We start from the raw sequence: 21,375 nt of genomic DNA on the forward strand, positions 1-21,375 counted from the left end.
TTGAGCATGTGAGGAAATTCTGTGTGGGTTTCAGATGCAGCACACATCAGCTCTTACACACTGCAAAGGAAGAGATTTTCTTATCCCAAATCCTGGCCAAATCTTCTGAGGAATGTGATTTATGGAAAGCCACACCATTTAAAAAAAAAAATCACATTTCATTCTGTTCTTTGCTTTTGGATCTGTCCAAGATCAGTGTTCCTGAGACTGTGCTGTGTTCATAGAAAAAGAATATCTATTAGTGGTTCATTAATTTGGATAATGTTTGGAGTACTCTGTGAGCTTGTTAAAATAAGACACTGTGCCTTCCTGAAAACCGTTATTCTGTTTTAAAAAAAGAAAAAGACATGCAATTCAAGTAGTCTGTCACTGACGTCCCAGTTATAACTGGATTCAGTCCCAGGCTTGATGATTATTAGGTATGTTGGAGATGGTAGGAGCCTTAGGTGAGTCCTCCTTGCACTTCGGTTTTAAGTGTCATTTTAACCCTGATTATTGCATTTGCTAACACTGCATTGTGCCCTTTTGTGGACGTGGAGCCCTGGTTCCTGTCAGTCATCTTATGAGCACATGAGAGAAAGGCTGTGTTAAATGAAAACAAATGCACGACAGACACCCCCTGAAGACGGGCATGGAGGCATTTACTAGTCATGCCAGTCTACATACACATGAGGGATGGCCTGCCTTTTTTTCTTCTTTTAATTTCACCCACTTACCTTCCTGGCCAGTCTTTTAAACCGCCAATCCCACTTTCAAATACTTTTTATCAGTAAGGAGACAAAGGATACGTGTGCAAAGTAGCGTCTGGCAGAAGTGCACCTGGGCTGCCCACGAGGAACCCCTGGGCATGCAGGTTGGGTGGGGTCCCCACAGGGGCTTTTCTGTCTGGCTGCCTGTCCCCTCTGAACCTTGCTTCTCCCAGGGTTGTGCCTGGGTGTTCCTGTCTTGGGTATTCCAGGGGTCACCTTTTCCTTGGGCTGCATTTTCTGCAGAAAAGTGAGTGGCTTGTCATTTGCTTGACTAAGTCATGTCAGTTCTCTGCCACTAATTCAGTTTGCAAATTAGTTTCTGCAGCTATTAAAAAAAATAGCATCTGCTCAAATGGGTGGCCCTATAGTCCCTCCAATTCAGCTGTGAAGACAGCTGAGGACACCAGATTGAGTTTGCTTTCAGCAAACTGGATATATGAAAATCGAAATTTTTTAAAAATGGGTGATTGTTCACTTTTCAAAAGGTTCCTTTGCCTTACAAGAAAGATTCACAATCGGATTTCTTTAAACACTGACTTCTTCCAGCACACTAAAAATAAGACTTAATTAACATCCTGAGTTTCTAGAGCATATTTTATGAATAAAGATGGCATGCCTGTAAGAAATACTGAAAGTCTTTTAAAGTTAACCTTTAAAATTATTAAAAAAAATTTTGTCTGATGGGTTCAATTCTACTAAAAAAAAAATGTTGATAGTTTTCACCCTAGCCTGGAGGAAGGGAAGAGTACATCCTACTAAATGATAGTTTGAATGTGCCAAATTTAAAAATGAGGGCAGCACATCATGTGACCTGCCACACATTAATCTTACAGTATCTGTTCTGGGAAACCTGAAGTCAAACCTTTTAACCTTTAAGCCAGAAGGAGCGCTGTCTAAAGCAAACTCTCATGTAAAATTCATCAGTACTTATCATCAGCCCCCAGTCTGAAGGCCTCCAAGCAGTGGAGGTGATTCCACTGCAGAGGGGGTGGATGTCACAGGGCTGTACGCAAACGGTCTGAAATGATGACTGGCTGAGCAGGTGGACTTTCATCTTCCAGGATAGCTAGTGATATTGCACTTTCATTCATTCAGTCCTTCATTTAACGCTGAATGGCCCTTAAGCCCCATGCCCAGGACTTGGATGTTACCAAAGTGAATTCAGACACTGGCTTTGCCCTCACGGAGCCTGCAATCTGGTTTCCCCATCCTGTAAGCACAGTGGGCTGTTGTAAGTTTACAGAATGGCGCCTTTGATAACCCATTCTTTTCCTTTCTCTTATAGCTTCTTATCCTTTCTCCCAACTCCCACGCCAAAGTTCAGGGTGTCAGAGTGCAGAATTGTCAGGTTGCATGTAGCCAAAAACAACTGGGTGTGGCGTTCTGTCAGCTGGTTTGCAGAAATTCTTTGGGTTCTTTCCCTGTACCTGGACAAAGGCATGAACGTGACTTTTTTTTTTTTTTAATATGTGTACTGATTCCTAGTTGCTTGTGGTGATTCTCTCATCCAAGCAGTAATGGCCCAGAGAGAGAGGGGGAATGTTGAGAGTTGGGGGAGGAAGGAGGAGGCTTGTTTGGTGGTTGGGGCTGGGGACAGGGTGGAGGGTCCTGGCTCTCTGCTGGCCAGGGAGGTAGAGCGTGTGGTCAGTACAGTCACTGACACCCTGATCCTTAAGAAGGTGAGGGGGTGGTGGCCTCTCTCATTCACTTTTTTGATCAATCACAGAGGAGCTCACAGTCAAAGGGGAAGAGAGGATGTGAATAGGGCACGCCCAGAGGCATGGACCGAGGGAGGCTGGCACGTGGGCAGCCTTAGCCACTGGCAAGCACTTGCAGAGGAGAAGGCCTTAAGCAGAGGGTTGCAGTGGCTGACCGAGCCCTGTCAGGGTTGGGCAGAGAGGGGGCAGCGTCCCAGGCAGAGGGAATGGCAAACCTCAGCCTTGCTCCCGTATCTCCAGGCACCAGTGAGCATCTCTGTTGTCCCGTCGTCCCCAGGGCTGCCTGAGAACAGGGCTGGCAGAGGAGGTATGGCTACCCATCCTGCCTCCTCTGTGACAGACACTCCCACACAGCCAGCCTCTCCCTTCATCCCACAGTTAGCCTCAGTGGCGGGTGTTAATCTCCATTTTACAGCTGAGGGAACTCAAAGTGGCTAAGGAACTTGCCCAAGGAGGACACACCTAATGAAGGACAAATCCGAAGATACAAATCGGGTGCAGCTGACCCCAGAGCGCATGCTTTAGCCAGTGTGCCCAACTGCCCCTGCATCAGTGGCCTTGCGGGAGGGATTCTGCCGCCCTGACACCCTGCACCCCGGGGCCCCTGTGCCTCCCTCCCACTAGCTCACAACACTGGACTCCAGCATCTGTAGAAACAGCTCAAGCCAACATGGTCCCAAAGTCCACATTATATTTGGGTCATTCATGCCAAGTGACATAATTTTTTTTGAATATAATATCTGAGATATTTGAATTAAATGAACAAGGGACATTGTAGGACCACGAGTCAGAGCATCACCTAGATTCCCGATCATTGTGTGTCCCTGAGCCAGTGTGGAGCCGCTGAGCTTCAGTTTTCTAATATTTAAAATGAGAGGTCTGTGCCTTGCAATTCCTGAGGCCTGGTTTAGCTGATACGATCCCTCTTTCCATGATGGTGGAATTAAGTAGCTTCTTTGGGGACTCTCAAGGATTGTATGCATCATATACGTGTGGACACGTGCAGGAAATGTGATCTCAATTTAATAGCAGAGCCCTGGGTATACCCCATCGTAGGATTAAACTTCCCTAATAGGAAATGCTTGCCTGTGTGTTATTTTAATTATTCTTAGACTTGGTACTTGGAAAGACATGACTTCATATTGTTCTAATCTAATGGGATATAGCTCCACACATTTTAAGTAGGTTTTTAACTACAGGACAATAAAACATTTAGCAAATTATGTTAGCACGTGTCAGCACACACTGATACTTGCAGCTCTGTGCCAGCCATCCTGCTCCCATATGGGCTGGCCAGTGTGATCAGCTGGACGAGACAGACTGGGCTCTGGCACCGTCAGTAACTGGCGCCTTCCCTGCCACATGGTGGGACAGGCTGGCTGAGGCTTGGAGCGGAACGTCTTTTGGAAAGGCCCTCGGACACAGACACGCCAAGTTTCCTTGGTATTGATCCATCACCTTCTTAATTAGCCCACTGGTAATTGATCTGATAGCTTTAGTGCTGGGACAGATCCCATGTAGACTTTCTGTCCCCTGGCTTCTTAATCACACACCCTCATCTTCTGTGGAGAACAGGGAAGAGGATAACGTCAGGATTCCAGTCGTCAGCGTTGCTGATTACTGGCAGCTGGGATAAGAGGTTTACTCAGGGAGGGGAGACGGGGATGCAGGAGATGATTTAAAAGGGGGTCAGAGCCCCTCTGTAGGTTCTGTCTCTCCATGTTGCTCTCCCTGCCTTCTCTTTCCCAACTGTAATTTAGAAGTGATTCTAAAGCCTGTACTCAGTTTACAGCCTGCTAATCAGTCATTTGGAAATTAACTTGGTGCGGGGGTGGGGGTGGGGGGGATGCTAACCAGACACAGGAGCCTCTACATTAGGACTGAAGTCAACTCAATTTCTGTTTCTTCACGCAGTTAGCCCCCCATGCTCGTTTCTCCGAGGAGCCACTCCTGGCTTGGCCCCTACTCTCTCCCTCTTCTGCCACCTCTTAAACTTGACCTGGAAACCAGGCCACTATTCCCGTAGCCTGGTCTCTGCGGTAAGGAAGGAAGTGGCTGTTTTGGAGGCAGTGGGGCCTCTCTGCAATCCTGGGCACTGCTGGGCCCTCATCAGGAAACGGGCTGGTGGGCCACGGTGTGGGGTGGCTGCTCAGACGTCTGGTTGTCGGGTACGTGGGGGGACACAGCGTTTTCGAGGAAAGGCACTTAGCCTGCAATCCAGTTTCTGCCGCTTTCTAGGTATGTCATCTTGGCTATGTTGCTTCACCTCTTTGAACCTCAGTTCTCTCATTTGTGATGTGGGATTAATGAAATATCAATTACAGGGTCGTTTGGCTAGATTAAGTGAGCGACGTAACTTACCGGCACCACTAGACTCCCAGCCAGTGACATCTGTGTAAGGAGCCCCTGCATTTCCATTTGCCCAAATTGTGTCCATTTTACGAAAGAATAACTGTGCATTTCCAAGTTAAGGACAGCTGTAGCAGACGCATTGTTGATGGCAACTTGAGCTGCAGAAAACTGATTCTAAAGCTTTCTACCTCCAGGCCCTGCTATTGCTCAGATTTATTTCAAAGAAGAAAATTGTCTTATCCTTTGCACCATGTTCCCATTGAAAAGTGCGAGTCTGGCCTCCTACTCTTTATTTACTATGAAATTAGAGCCGATAAGATAGATAGTGTGTGTGACGCACTGGTAACTGCTTACAAAGTGTGACCCCTGACTGCACGAGAATGCATTTCTTTCCCAAAACTCCAGCTGTGTATGGAGTTTGGAATAAGCCATCTCTGGTGTCCCCTCAGCCGTGGGTCTCTGAAACAGCTGAGTTTCTTTTCTTGTGACGAGGCTGTAGATGCAGCAGCTCGTGTTGGGTCTGACACCTGGAAATGGAGCTCCGTAGCACATGCAGAAGCCTCTGCTTGGTGGTCCGGTGTTCACTGAAACCAAACCTGCAGTAGGAAAAGCAGGAACCAGTGGGTGAAAGCCCGTAGGCTCTGCTGTGTGCCATGTGACCCTGGGCAAGGCACTTCTCTGAACCTCAGTTTCTTTCTTTGTGGAGATATCTATTTTGCAAGTCCTGATGACTCAGAGATATTAATCATGTATCATTCGAGCTCCAGTCTTGTTCTGTTATGTCTACTTTTCAATTTTTTATAAAGCACTTAATATAGGAGGGTCAATAGTAGTAACAACACTGTGCAGAAGAGATAAATAATAATAAAAATAATGAATTCACCAATATGCAGTGTTAGGAGCAAGAGACAGTGTGTATTAAAAAAAAATGCAAGCACCAGCCTGGGAAGCGGAAGGCCTGGTTGTCATTTCCAGCGTGGGACTCGCCTGTGTAACACTGGGCAAGTTGCCTGAGCTCCGTCACCCCCGCCACCTCCTCGAGTGGAGGCTGGCTCCCTTACAGTAAGGACTGAGCGCTCGTAAATGTGACAAGACTTTGAGAACGAAAGCGCTCTCCAAACAGAAGCTGTTGTGCCCATTATCTCCCTGTCTCTGTGTGTTTCTTTCATTTTTACTCTTGAATATCCACCTTCCCCAGGGACGAGTCGTTTCACATGCACTGGTCGCAATGCCAGCAGGCACCTAGGATATGTACCCAATCATCCAGAAAACCGTGGTCATAAACATACTTGCCAGAATTGCATTATAAATTTCACTTACTGTTTGTTTGTTTTAAATTCATTTGTCAAGACAGAAACATTTATTTCTCTTACTTGGCAACAAAGAAACACACACATTTAGTCTGTGTTAATATATGTGCATGTGTTTACAGAGCATTCTCACACACATTCACCCTATAATGTGAGTGAATTTGTGTCTTTTTCTTTTTGTTCCCCGTGTGGTCTCTGCCTTTCCAGCACAAAGGCTGGTTTGCTGTGGACCACGAGCCTGTTCTGTTACAACCTGGCAGGTCTCATGCAGATGTAAGAAAATGGCTCCGTAACTTCAGTGCCGTAGCTAGTGAGGGTCAAATGATTGAGCTTATTTCCATTGTCTTTTTCTCTCTTGGGTAGCTTTTAAGTCAACTTTTTAAAAAGTCAACTTTTAAGCGTAAAGGATAAACCCATTAGCAAAACACTTAAAATTTAAAAATCCAAAGTAATAGACGACATTCTGGTGCCAGTTTTGTTTTGTGGGGGTCATTCACACATTTCACAAAGTTGTGTCTCCCCCTATGCCAAAAGCACAGTAGAGAGAGAAAAAATACTATTCAGCCACCTTTCTTGTCATACATGACAGCCAGCTGGGATGCCTTAAAAATATACAATAAATATATAATAAATAATAATGTATAATATAATGTATGGCATGGCATAACATAAATAATAACTGGTTGTTTTGCTGTTGTCTAAGTTTTACCAGCCACAGAGGTGTAAAGACCAAATCAAAATTGCTAAATACAATCTTTCTATTACTGGAGTTTATCCTTTTGTTACTGATTAGAATTAACTGTCTAAAATTTTCAAATATTTAACTTAATTCCTAGTTGTACCTTTGGCAGCTATGAAAAATCACATGAAAGTTTCCAGCCCCAATTCCTTTTAAGAAATTTGGTAAGGTAGTTTAGCATTCTGGTTACAAGCATCAGTTTTAGGGTCGGACTCCCATGTTTAGGTCCTATCTCTGCTACCAGATGTGTGTCTTAGTAAAGTGACTTGGCATAGTTACTTAAACTAGTGCAACTAGTTGAATTATGTAACTGGTAGTATGTGCTTACAGAATGTTTTCATGTTATTATACTTATTAATATATTTTTCAGCTTTTATGTGGTTATTTCTTAATTTAAGAAAGCCAGCAGGAACAAAAATTGAAACTTCTTAGCCCTAAGACAGCAAAAGATGTGAAAACATAGAAATACGTATTTTCAGAATTTTACACACATCTAGCTTAATCGCACTATCATTTAAGAAGATTTTAATGAACTTCAGATGCTAAAAGATATTTTGAGATTTCTCTGGAAGTTCTGCTGGTACCCAGGTGCAGGTATTTTGTAAGCCACAGCCTGACATGGTTGTACCTGGTTGTGCTCTGTAAGGAGCTGAGAAGGCAGGACCATATGAACCTATTAAAAGGTAGCACTCGGCGGGGCGTGGTGGCTCACACCTGTAATCCTAGCACTCTGGGAGGCCAAGCTGGGAGGATTGCTTGAGCTCAGGAGCAAGAGGGAGACCCTGTCTCCACTAAAAATAGAAAAATTAGCCAGGAGTGCCTGTAGTCCCAGCTACTTGGGAGGCTGAGGCAGAAGGATCGCTTGAGCCCAGGAGCTGGAGGTTGCAGTGAACAACGATGACACCACTGCACTCTACCCAGGGCGACAGAAACGTCTGCCTCAAAAAAAAAAAAAAAAAAAAGCTCTGGATGGCCTTTTTTTAAAGACATCTTCTACTGAAGTCCTTTCAGCCTGTATGTTAAGGAGCCAAGGTTAGGTGACTACATTAGTCATTGGCAGAATCACGTCTGGAGCCTGGGTCTGCTGACTTCAGGATAGGGCTCGCTCCTGGACCATTCCAGCTTTAGGAGAGAAATGAACACTGCATGGTCTGGTTCTTCCTGCTCTACGGGAAGAAGACATGGCATTTTAGAGCACAGAAATTCATCAAACATTGAAACATTTGCTGCTGTATTGACACCATCTCTTCTTTAGGAATTATCTTGGGAAAAACTAGGAAAAGTTATTCCATTGACCAGTGATGACCAGTTATTGTTCCTTTTGTCAACAGGCAAGATGATGATGAATGAAGTCCTGGCAGCTTCCTGTATCCCAGGCCTTGTAGAAATAAATGAGACAGACGTGCTTCAAAGTTCTAATGTGCATCACATCGGATCTTGTTTAAGGAAGCGTTAAAAGGAACCCGCCGTTACCTATTGAGAAGGCTCTGTGCTCTCAGGCATTGTTTCTGATTGAACCCAGAGGTTGCAAGCATGCCTCCCTGTATTACCTGTTGGAGCAGGTTTAATTTTATAAATTTTAAACACAAACTCTATGAGTTTCTAGTTCATAATTGTTCTTTTTGAGGATCCGCTCAGATGAACAGTGTTGCATCTGTAAAAGATACACACTTCCACAGGACCAGAATTGATTGGGATATCAGTGGCAACAAACTCCATCTGTAGCATCATCCAGTACCAGGGATGGAAAGGACAGACTGCAAGGAAACCCTTCAGGGGGAGAAAGTCAGATCGTGTTGGACCTACAGATTACTAGAGCCATAGCTTTAGTAAACCAAGGCTCTTCTCTTGAAACACAATCTGTGTAGACTGTGTAGTACTTGGCTGGTGGCTTCAATCCATTATCATTTGGTATCTCCTTGGACATTCTCAAACACTAAAAGTCTTAAGCTTTCATTTAAAAATAAAAAGCTTAAATGCAGCTTTAAGAAAATCCAAGGTTCAATATAATCTTCTGAGTGTGTCACCCCAGCCTCCCTGTCCTGTTATTGCAGTAGTAGTTACCTAGGTGGTAGACCAGAAGCCTTGTGGAAGAGTAAGGACCTGAGAATGAGCTGGTTTATTACATTGTATCATAAACATACTTTATAAGTACATTTCTTGTTAGCTTCTTATTCAGGCAGAGATTATAAAAGTTCGCTGCAAGTATCCAGACCAGGATTTGTGTTTTGGAAATTATCAGTGTTCACAATACCTGCAGGGAAAAAAGATACAAAAACTCAAATATGGGCACTCTTTACACCCCAAAGAATATTTTTTATCATTCTTTTATTTGTTTTGGCTCTGTCAAAAATTAAAGTGCTTGGAATGCTGTAGTCTGTGGTCTCTTGAAATTTAATCAATGAGAACCTAACACTTTCACAGTATGCTGTCACTTTGGACATTCATAATAAAAATTGAAACTAATTTTGGTTGTTAGTCATTTATTTTGCGTTGTAGCTTAGTGCATCTTTTGTGGTTTACCTTTGTCTAGCAACTGAGCAACTCGTATCGCCATATGTACAGACAGATACATACATAGTTCAAGGCTTTCACTGTTTCTTTCATTGAATCACTGTTTTTTCTATATTTGAACAACCACTCTTTTTATTTGTTGAAAGGCCAAGATATTTTTGAATGTCAAGGTCTTTTTGAATATGCATTCTACAACATGGATTAAAGATAATTCCTGAGGATTAAACCTAAATTTTCTTGAGTTTCTGCTTACAATATATTAAATTGAGTATAATTATATTTTTTATTAAAAAGTAGAAAACTAGAGAAGGCTGTGTGTAATAGTGGCAGCTATAGGCTTTTCAAAAGCATCTTTTTGTTTGACTGTCTGCCCAGTGTGTTGGAGTACTGCGTTACATCTTCCAACATATTGTAGGAAGAAATCAAGGAGCTCTAAAGAAGTCCAAACACATGAGCCTATGTAGAAAACTTAGACCTTGCTTGGCACTTTTACTAAATTTGATACGGCAATACCAAAAGATCCTTTTCCCTCTATTGTTTTGTAACTAAACCTGCAACTGTCAACCACCCCTCTAGCTCCCACCTTCCAACCTCCTTCAGTCCCCCCGCCATACACACACACAGAAAGGAACAACACGGATTTGGGATTAACCTGAACATTCTAGTGCACATATGAGCAAATGATTTGGGAACTCCGAAATTGAAAAAAAAAAAAAACAAATAGAAAGTTCTGAGGTTCTTTCCAGTCGATGGGGTGGGAGGAGAAAATAGAACAGCAACCAAACCTAACATTAGGATCAGACCTTCGGAACTGGGTGGGTGTGCATCAGCACTTCGCTGGAGGTGCTTTTCCAGTGATCAGGTGCACACCGAGGGCCCATCTGCTAGAGGAGTTATCTTTGTAAAATCCCAGGGCACCATAATAAGGGCAGAGGTTGATGCTTTTGTTCCCTGGATGAATTCCCTTTTCAGAAGCCCCTTCTCCCCTCTGCCTGAGCATCTGGACGAGCTTTCTTTGTGAATTGGCATGAATATTTAACAGTCTATATTCTATCCCTGCCTTCAGTCAGTGGCAAGGGAAAGCTTTCAAAAGTCACTGCTCTCGAGGGACTTTAAACATTTTGAGCTGGTTTTTAAAACGGTATCAGATGACTTTGACAAACTGAAGCTGTTTGGTATTTACACAATTAGAAAGAATCCTCGGTGTGTGTTGTCTGGTTTTGTAAGTAAATGCTGGCCTCTCACTTGAATTCCAGTACAGAGACCTCATTCAGATGAGATGGGTGGTCGTGAGCAATTTCTTTGTGGATAATAATTTCTTCACAGATGGGGGAAAATCTCTTTCAGAGTGGCCTCCACCAAGGAATTGCAACATAGATGGTTACTTTTATGCAAAATAATTTGTGTCTTAAACGATTTAAGAATATAAGGAGTGAAGAAAGTGGTGAAGTTGGATGCTTTAGAAGAAAGACTCTTTCCGTTCATTATTAGTGATTTCCCAAAATCCACTATTTCTGGATCTATTTATCAAAATTGAGGAACATTCCACACCATGGTGGTGGCATCAAATCCAACCATTTTAAAGCTGGGCTTTTTCTAATAGGACTGCTTAAAGATGACAAAGAGAGGGGCTGCCTGGCACCGTGTTTAGATTGGCTCGCAGTTACTGTTTTATGGATATTCATTGCACCTTTTAATAGCTATGAGAAATGTTATGTTTACTCCCCTTATTTCTTCTGAGGCACACAACTCTTTCAAAACATTTTTTAAAATAACATAAAAAAAATAACTTGAGAGTAAAATAAAAAAAGAAAGAAAAAATAACATAAAAAAAGATCCCACCTGTGAGCTATAAGGAAATAAAATGAAGCCCATTTTCATACATTCTTATATTACTGCAAAAATAACATTTTTTTCAATCTAATAAGGTACAGATCAAGGCCTATTGTAGATGATGTGGGAAAAAAAGATTGTGAACTAGAAAAAAATCCACATGCCTTTTATTATCTAAACTTTTCTAATACAAGTTCAAGTAATGTACTCAGATATATTTTCTAAAAAGATATCATTCATAAAATTAATAAATTTAAAAATCCACTAAAGAGTCCGTCGTCCTAGAAATAGACTCTCAGCCTTCACGGTTGGGAAGGAACCTGGATACGCCTTTTATGTTTCCCAGTTGATCGTGGGTGAGGAGAATATTATTGAGTAGGAGAAATTGCTATTCAAAAGATTTTTTGAGAAATTTTATGAAGACTAAGCCAAATTTTATTTTATGTCATCTTAAAGAACCCTGCGTGGAGAGTCACACTGGAATTCAAAAGTCCCCGCAAACAGTATCAAACGGGCAAAATAAAGAGCCGTAGAACGGGCGCCCGCTCCCCGGCTTCTCACTGCATCGTTCCCAACCTTTCATTACTGATGGGAAAAAAATCCAGTGAAGAAAAGGAAGTCACTTTTGCCAGAAATGTCTGTGTTATCAAGGTTTTTATTTTGCCTGTGTAGACGGAAGTACGTGCACATGCACACACATGGGACTGGAGACCATGAACAGAGTGACCAGAATCTTAGATTACAAGCAAAATTTCCAAAGATGAGGCTGGCCTGGCTGGGGACTGCCAGGCAGGAGACTTCAGGGCCTGAGAGGCCAGCTCTGGGTTCTGCAACAAGGGCTGGGGCTCAGCCGCCCGGACAGTGATCCCCGGGGCCTTGCTCCATGCGCAGCGGGCCTGGCTACGGCCGGAGCCCCGTCTTCACGCTGACTCCAGCTCCCAGCTTGGCTTTCCAGGAGAATGTTTACCTCTGTCTCTAAATGCCAATATTCCTTCCTTCATCCAACACGTGTTTATTTAGTGCTTACTGAATGCCTGGGACTGTGCTCGAGATGAGAGAGAGAACTGTGAATTAACATCACGCCTGAGCACATCATCGGGATCCGCATATTAAAAGGGAGGACAGATGTGTGTTGCATCTCAAACACAAGATGCACACAAAAGAGGCTCACAGAGCCAGATGCAAATCGGCAGTTTCCCTAACAACAACTTGTTTTTTATTAGCTCAACTTTCCACTGTCGAAAGAAAACAGTGCTTACAGTGCAGCCTTTTGCTATTTCCTAGCCAGTAACAAATTTGTTGTTTTATTTGGACTTTAGAATCTTGGAATTATGTTTACTTATACTAGTGAAACATTCCTATTCCAAAGGGTAAGATTTCCAAGATTTCCAATTCCGGTTGCCTAGCAGCAAAGATCCCTAAGGCAGGATTCCACAAACATGCCCTCCAGTTGGACATTCCTCACAACAGATTCCAAACGGGATCCCTCTTTTCTTAACCCCTAAACTGTAGCATACAGGTCCCACCATCCATGAATGCTGCCATTGAATTCAACATGGGAAGTGACAAGTCTGCAAATGGATGGAGGGAAAAACTCAAAATGCTCTCAACCACAATGACTTTGGCTTTACAACATTTGGAAAATTACAGATAGAACACAAGACGCTATTTCCACTATGAAACCACAAGAATTCAGGGTTTTTTGAGAGATCTCTGTTATTTAAAAAAATGTATATTTAATGCAACAAGGATAGACCACAGCAGGAAAGTGGGACGGAATAGACAGAATGTCATTCTTAGCCCACATTTTTTTCTGAAGTGAGTTTAATTTTCCTGCAGCCATCTTCATAGCAACAAGCTTGGCTTTCCCAGATCCCTGTCACAATTAACAGTTACATAGACATAGGGTTGACTGAATGTTTTCAGTCTAGTTGTAGCTGACTTAGAAAGATGCTACTGTTAAATACAAAAGAAGAAAATGAAGCCAATAGATAATTAGTGCATTGTGGATTTAATTCCCCATTAGCTCCTATATTTTTATGAAGCAGAAGAATATCAGCTCTAAGTACAGGAATTTCATTAACCAGAATATAAGACTTTGATATGTAGGTTTGCTTTGGCAATTCTATCCAGTGGTGAACACTATAGACAATACATGTTACTTAAAGCACACTATTAACTCGAATAAATATAAGCATGACCACCACCAAATCATTTGCTAATTATTCTTTCTTGGACTTCAGCCAAGACATAAGCAATAATGTTCTACTCAACTAAAACCCAACTTACATTCCAACTAAAAGTAGTAATTCCTCCATAGGCTTAACTGTTCCATCAAAATCTTCACACTGAGGGTCCCCAAGGTATATCACAACTAACTGTTTTCTAGCCTAGTAGGGGACTGGGGTTTTTCCAATGGATCTCCAGGTTTTAGGGCATTTGAATATGTTTTTTAATGGACTGACATAAATGCTCTACCGGGTATAATCCTGCCAGTCTTGGCTGCTGCAAAGGCCATGAGACCCTGAGGTGCCCGAGTCTGGGTCAGCACCCAGAGTGCTCAGCACGCTGGGCCGGGTCAGAGGTGGCGCCAGGTGTAAAGAACCAGCTTCTCATGTAAATAGGCTTTAACTAAAGTCACTCTCCTCCCAACGGCAGAGCAAAAAGGAAACCCACTTAATAGGAGATATGTGCTTAGTGTATTTTTTAGTTCATCTCTTAAACACGGAGGCACTAAAAACCCGCATCCCATTTGCGTTGCCTTTGCTTGCATCAAGGAAGTTTCTTCTCTTATCGCATTTCTTCCATTTCCCACAAGGAAAGCAAATTCCCTCACTCAGGTGTGTCTCTTCAGCTCCTCTTGGCTCAGTCTTCAATTTGCTTCGTTTTTGTTCCTTGCTCAAATGCTTGCAGCTGGAGATGCTTGCAAGCACTTCCGTGGTGCTTCCCAAACTTGTCTGCACATCAGAATCCCCCGGGAAGCTTCAAAAAATACTGACTCCGGTGTCCCGTCCCCAAAGATTGTGACGTCTGGAGTGTACCCTGGGTGTGGGGAGTTTTAGAGGATCTCCAGGTGGATTCTAAGATGGAGACAAGTTTGGAGAGCCCTGGGCTGGAGGTAAGAAAGGAAAGGTCTGGCAGGCCCGGGCCTGAATCCCACCCTCCTCTGCTTCCCGTGAGCTGTGTGATTTGGGGCAAGTCATTTAACCTCGCTGAGCCTTGGCTCCCGCGTCTGCGTGATGGAGATAGTCGTGCCAGCGGTTCTCTCATCCGTCTGATGGAAATAATGTTCACATTCTGTGATTAGTGACAGCGCATGTTTGGCACAGGGAGGGCACTCAGGAAACGATAGCTGTCAGTGATCCCTAAGGTCAAATAAAGACAAGGAAACATTGTTGATGATTAAGTGATGTCAGTTTAATGAAAGCGAAAACAAGTAGGGTGACAACCAGGCTCACTGCCACGTGGGCTGCTTCCCGCACCCCCCCCTCCCCAGGACAATTGAGTTGTTCATCTATTGCTAGCGTGTTGGAAAGAATGATACAGCCTTACACTCAGAGATAAGGCTATTGTGTTCATGTGTTTTCCCAGGGTGGGGTGCGTCTACCCCGGGTGTTGTGGACGGGATCTGCCTGGCAGATACATGCGAGGAGAACTGGGAAGTGGACTCTGACGAGGCCTGACTTCACGAGTGTGGTGGGCACATTGCCGACCCTACCTCATTGGCACGAACGGGACTCCGATATGCAGACCTGGGGGTGGACAGACAGAAAGTCTGTCCCGTTTGGCCCTGGGTGAGTGGTCTTTGGTGATGTGGTGAGGACGGGGGTTAGTGCTGTGTGTTCCACCACGACAGAATCGTGGAAAGACAGAGTGTCAGGGCTGAGAGGACCCCAGACCACCCCCTGCGCCCCAGGGGTCCTTAGCTGCGAGCACTCTGAGAAATGACGTGCAACATCTTTGGCACATTTAAATTTTTCTTTATGAGGGCCATGGCTTTTCATCCGATTCTCGAAGAGCCTGGTAATTCTCCAATACCAAATAATCCATTTTGTGAATAAGGGAACAGACTCCAAGGAAACTGTTCGAAGCCACATGGGCAGTTAGGAGCAAAATGGGATTGGAACTCAGGTGGCCGCTCTTTCCCCAACCTCCACTCCCCCAGCGTCACAGCAAGTCTCAGGCAGCAGCGGTGCGGAGGGACCGTGTGAGCCACAGGCCCAGCGACCTCGCCAGGCGGTCACAGTGCGAAGCAGACAGTGCTGACGCGACACAGAATGAGGTTGCCGTCCCCATTAGCTGGGGCGCCCCGTCTCCTCAAGGCAGAACTGCTGCATCTGTTGGAAATTCTCATTATTTTAACCTGCAAGGAGAAATCAGTCAGGCTCGGAGGAAGGTCCAGCTAACAGGAATCTGGATGGGCCTAAAGGAATTCAAGCCTCAACAAGTATAAAGTAGACAAAGGGCTGAAAAGGAACAAGAATAGTTTCGTGTTTTCTTTTTCTCTCTTTAATGTAATTTAGTTTTCATGCAGGCTGGTGAGCCGAGTAAAGTTTTGGCAGGGGGAAGGAATTTCACAACTGCCTGCAGGACTCTGTTAACCCTGACACCAACAGGACCCCAATGATTGTAGCCACGCAGGGCTCCCCAGCTGTGGACAGAGCACGGGTGAAAGGAGTTGCAGTGGCCACTGAGCGCACATGTGGGAAAGGCTTCGCGGGGACTCCCCGCTCGCCCAGTACCCAATTCTAACAAGCACAGAAGTTTGTAGAGTACAAGGTGATTAGTCTGTATTTTTCTGAGCTACTGAGAAACTTTCTAGGTAAGCTGCTCTGGCAGAGCCCTCCATGGGGTAGAGCCCAGAAAATGTCTTTATACAAATTTATTTTTTCACACGCTTATTGACCTTCTCTAGTATCGTGGTTTCTTGTGACAAATGCTGGAGGAATTTTGCACTCCAGGAAATGTGTAGTGTTCCACAGCACTATTCCTCCTTCACATAGTTTCACAGCTGTTCAAGCAATGTTGTCTGCAAGAGGCTGGCTTTGGCAAGGAAGGAGGGCCCGTGGCCCATGTGGGGACAAGGGAGGAAGGAGAGGGGAGATACAGACTGCTCTGGGTGACAGAGCTTCCTCAGGAAGGCAGAGAACTAGGTGCTACTTCTCCCTGGAGACCAGTAAGCCCCTTGGGGGTGTGGTGCTGGGGACTGCTGTCTCTTCTCAGCACACGTGTCATTAGATTCAGGGCCCACCCAGATAATCCAGGGCAATCTCATCTCGAAATCCTTAATTACATCTTCAAAGACTCTTTTTCCCAATAAGGTCACATTCACAGGTGTGGGGGCTTGGGACATGGGCTTACCTGGCCATTCACCCCAAAGCCGTATTGTTTCCTAAGGCATTTTCCTGTATTTTTTCTAGAATGCTGGTGTTCTCTGTCAGCACCTTCATACCAGCCCTGGGTGAAATATGAAATGTTCTAGAATATCACTCGAACAGTGCTGGAACACTGTTGACTATGGGATGGAATTCCATAGAAAGGCCCTAGCTCAGCACCCAAGGCGTTTACTTACGAAAGAGCAAAAGATCCTTAAATCTGTCTTTTTCTTCTTGCCTCTGTTGTGTTTCCTAATCCAAATTTGCTCACGTCTCACTGAGTAATCACAGGCTGCCTGCCTGTGTTCTTGCTGTCTCAGTCTCCCGTCCACACCCCGGCCCACAGGTGTACGTGAGATATTAAAACGTGCTCACCTGCCCCATTAAATTTTTTTTGGTGCAAAAACTGTCTATAGGTTTTTGTATTTCAGCTTTTGGAATTACTCGATACGAGTGACTCCTCTAATCTGAGCGCGTGATCTCCCACACGCTGGAGAAGACTTAGGAAGTGAGAGCCTCAGAACCTGCATGTTCTTTTCAAATACAGTGAGATGTGCCTACTAAATCCTAACCAGAAAGTTGATGAGTTTTGTTTTCATTATACTTTATTGCACAGTTACTAATTTCAACTTTGCAATTTTCCTTTCATGTTTGGAGACACTATTATTTTTTTCGGGTCTCGTGCCTTTCCCTGGTGTGCCCCATCTCTCCCGGCTTTTGCCTGGCTTTGTGGCCACAATCTGAGAAGCTCTCCTGCCCCGTGTACCTTTCCTTGTATTGAAACAGAATCCAGCATTATTCATTGTGGTCTATAGTGACTTAACATAATACTAATCAGCACATCATTTGAGAGTCCAAGGCAGGGAAACGTGTCCTAGATGGATTCGGGCTCACTTCCTCAGTGAACAGCGTGTGTCAGGGCTCACTTCCTCAGTGAACAGCATGTGTCCCTGGTCATAGCAAATTAGTCACCTCCCCCTCCTCCTCTATACCAACATCTGCTGCTCTCAGTTTCACGGAGCTGTCTATATTTCACATTAGTGGTCTCTTTTGCCACTTGGAATACTCCTGGGAGGTGGGGACTAATAATGACGGCGGGAATAGACATCCTTGGCATGGTTCTGTGTCAGCCAGCAGTGACGCGCCGTGAAGTTCGGAGCCCACAGCCTGCAGCACGGGGAGCCACCCCTGGCAGCGGTCATTGCTGTCGGGTCGTTGGTAGAAAGACCCTGGGAATGTTGGTTTAGTTACTGTGTGTCCGACATTTACTTGCAAATGTACTCATGTCGCTCGGTACCTCAGGGTGCACGTAGCACAGATGAACACTTTCAGTGCCGGTTCAGCTCTTCCTTTCCAATCTGGACTCTCACAAAAAATACTGTCCAATAATTGGCCAAGGTGACTTACCTTTTTGACTGTGTCTAGAAAAAAGACAAGATTTAAAGGCGATTCAGTTAAGTAACCATTTCATTGAACTCCAGATGTTCCCTCTCAGAGCATCCTGCCATGGCCGTGAGCCCGGCACACTGGTCCCCCACCGCAGGGAACCTGGTGCCACCTGCTCTCTGCCATGCATTCATTTTATTCGGTGCCTACTAGGCAAAGAACTCTGCTTGCCACGTGAGAATAGCAAACTGGATAAGGCACAAGGGTCTTGTCCTGGAGGTGGTTGGGAGGCCAACAGAAATGTCTGCAAGGCAAAGTGAAATCAGTGATTTAATGGAGGAGCAGGAAAGTGGCTGAGCTGTGGAGAGAAGGGCCATTCTTTTGAAGGCAGAGGAGAGGGATGGGTTGGCTTCATGGAAGAGCTGGCATTCAAGCTGAGCCCTGACTACAGATGGGTTGAGTGGGATTCCAAGGCCAGGATACCCCAGGGCACGGCAGGGTGATGGGCAAACGCGTAGCAGGAGGCACGAGGTGCTTGCGGTGAGAGGGCAGAGCCCACGCGTGATGGGACAGGCGTCGATGGCCCAGCCATGAAGGGCAGGAGCGCCACAGCCAGCAACGTGGTACTGCACACCTACTGCCTTCTGCGCCTGCACGCAGCAGCTTGTTCACTTTAAGATTTCAACGGATGTACGTACTCATTTAATAGATCACATCTAATATGGGCCAGGCACCGTCTAGTACCAGAAACACAGCGACGCACAAAACAAAGCCTGTGCTTTCGTAGAGCTTTCCATCTGCTGGGAAGGGAAGGACAACAGTAATGTGATGCCTTGGGCGGGTTTTAGTGCTGTAAAGAATGACGCAGGGTGAGGAGGACAGAATGGAAAGGGGTAGGCAGGCTACGGCTAGGATTTTACATCTAGTGGTCGGGGAAGACCTCACTGAGGAGGTGACGTCTGTCTGAGTAGAGACCAGAGGGGGTGGGAAGTAAGGCGTGGCTGATTAATGGGAAACATTAGTGGGAAATGAGTTACATCTGCTGTTTGGCACAGTCAGTCAGTTTCAGCGGTTCATGGCGTACTGGTTTTCTTTCCCCCTGCCCCAAGAACATTTTAAATCCGTCACTTGGAGTTCAGCTGTGCCAGGAGGCTGTGCCGAGGTGGTGGGAGTGGCACGGTCACGGGTTCTGGGCATTTCTGGGAAGGCTGGTGCTGTCCGCTGTCTGTCCGTAACATACGCAGGGAGCAGCGCTGGCTTTGGAGCCTCCAGGTGTGGGACTCAGTTCCATCTCTCCCACTTCCGAGCTCTGTGGCCATGGCTCAGTATTTAAACTTCTTACACCAATTTCACGTCTCTCAAGTGGGGAGAGCGGTCATGCTCCCTCCCAGGGCTGCTGGGCGAGTTAAATCAGACAGACACGTATGAAGGGGTCCGCCCATTGCCTGGGACAGACGTACCTGCGGCAGCAGCAGGAACAGAGCAGCGAGGGCGCTGCTCAAAGGACAGGTCACCCTTGCCGGGTTTGCGTTCGGAATTACTTCCCCGCAGCGCATCTGTGGCCTCTTAACTTGACAGTCCACGACTGTGGTGCTCGCAGGGACAAAACACGAGTTTGGCCTTTGTATTGCACGCACTGTGCTTCGCTCACTGCAAGGGCTGAGTATTTGGGGAAGTGAATTATTGACTGCAATTGAACTGGGAAAGGGCCCAGTGGAGAAAATTTTCCAGTAGAGGAAAATGTCTCTTCAAAGTCTCAGGAAATGAGTAGCTTTTTATTTAATCTGTTCCCCTACATTTTTTATCATGATTTTCAAATTCCACTTTTAGAATAATTAGAGTTGCAGTAAAAAAGAGATAAGGATCAGGGATAATGAAATTTTTTCATAGCCGTTTTGGATTTCAAAGGTAAAATGTGCCTAGCATGTGGTCCCTCATATATTTAACCAAATACAACTTGTGGCAGAATCAGGGGGCAAGTGACAAACTGCCTCTTTCCAGCGGACGGCAGGGTGATGAAGTCCCCAGGGCTCGCCCTGCCACCGAGCTGGTTGTGAATCTTCCAGGCAGAACCACCGGCTTGCATCTCCCCTGTGAGGGCTTTAATAATTTCCACGTACATCTGAGGAACTTTGAGCTGCTGAGCAGAAATGTGGCATGAGCACTCAAATACCTCATTATTAGTGTTATTTTAAAAGCCCCCAGGGGTATTGGCCTTCGGGGAACAGAGGCTGCCTAGTTGCAAGGACCCCCATCCTGAAGCAGATGGGGAGGGGCCTTGAAGGCACGGACGTGAGGCCCCAGGTGCCTCCTGAGGACAGTCTTTGGGGAGCCCCTGACTGTTTCAGCCGTTGCCTGGATGTCTCAGGATCATGGCCGCCCACAGGTGCCCACGCGCTTTTCATGTAAGCCAGCTCCATCTCTGTCCACGTCACCGAGACCGTGACAAGATGGAGTGATGGTGAGGGAAGTGATGCTCCCTGTAGACCCACCCATCAGAGTGTTCCCACAAAACGTCGGCAGAGGCAGCCTTCTACATTTTCTTGCCATTCCTGCCGCGGGCCTGCCTTTCTCCGCACAGCTGTCAGGAGGGCGCGTGCGTCTGTGTGCACCCCGGGGGGGCAGCTCTGTCACCAGGAACAGCCACCGTCTCTCCTCTCCTTCCGCTGCACAAGGCCTATTCATATGTTAGGGACTGAGGAAGGACACAGGCATTGCTAATCCTCTGAGGATGTTGAAAAGCTGGCTCTTAGTCCATATAAAAAAAATTAATGATTTACATTTCACATTTTCCTCTCCTATCTACTCATCCCAGCGTGACAGAAACTTTGGCAAGTGCGAAGTGGGACGAGAGGGGAAATCAGTGGCCCTGGGCCACCAGCCTGGGAACAGTCACAGTCAGCTGTGTCCACAGCTCGGCGTCTTCCTCCAAATGGTCTGGCGGCTGTGCATTCGCTGCCTGATGACTTTAAGTTCCGCCATCTCTAGAGAACAGATGTGCTTTGTGGGGAGGACATGAACAAAGACGCGTGCTAACTTAATGTTAGCATTTTTAGGGGCTTGACCGCTTACAAGGTCACTCAACCGGAGCCCGGGCCTCGTGTGGGCTGTGGTCTGGGTGCTGCAGTCGGGCCTGTTTCTCAACTCACAGGGGGGCCCCTGGCTCAGCGAGCCGCCAACGCTCCAGAAGACCTTAATAAAAATCCAGCAGCCTTGACTAGTTTGTAAAATGCGCCCACAGCAAGAGAATGAAGTTCCTTGGGTTTAATGCCAGGTGTTTGGTTCCTGAAACAGTCCCCTCCCCTCTCCCCTGGCAGTAGCCTGCCAGTGGGTGGGGGAGCTGTGGGGCCGCGCAGGGTGACTGGCCTTGGCAGAGACCAGCCTCTTGCAGAAGCAGGC

General features: G+C 45.7%; 1 protein-coding gene across 2 annotated transcripts in view; it reads left to right on the plus strand.

Moving 5' to 3' along the window:
- SCAF8 (SR-related CTD associated factor 8) overlaps positions 1-21,375 on the plus strand; it is a 176,067-nt gene that overhangs the window by 136,916 nt on the left and 17,776 nt on the right. Inside the window, exon 21 of one of the 2 annotated variants that reach the window (XM_045544613.1) lies at positions 8,200-9,335. The exons of the other annotated variant lie outside the window; for it this stretch is intronic. The gene's annotated coding sequence lies outside the window, so the exon portion shown is untranslated. Of the gene's footprint in view, positions 1-8,199; positions 9,336-21,375 lie in introns of those variants that run through there. 2 annotated transcript variants of the gene reach the window in all.

This window comes from Lemur catta, chromosome 2 (assembly GCF_020740605.2).
Source record: "Lemur catta isolate mLemCat1 chromosome 2, mLemCat1.pri, whole genome shotgun sequence".
In the NCBI taxonomy this organism is placed as follows: Eukaryota; Metazoa; Chordata; class Mammalia; order Primates; family Lemuridae; genus Lemur; species Lemur catta.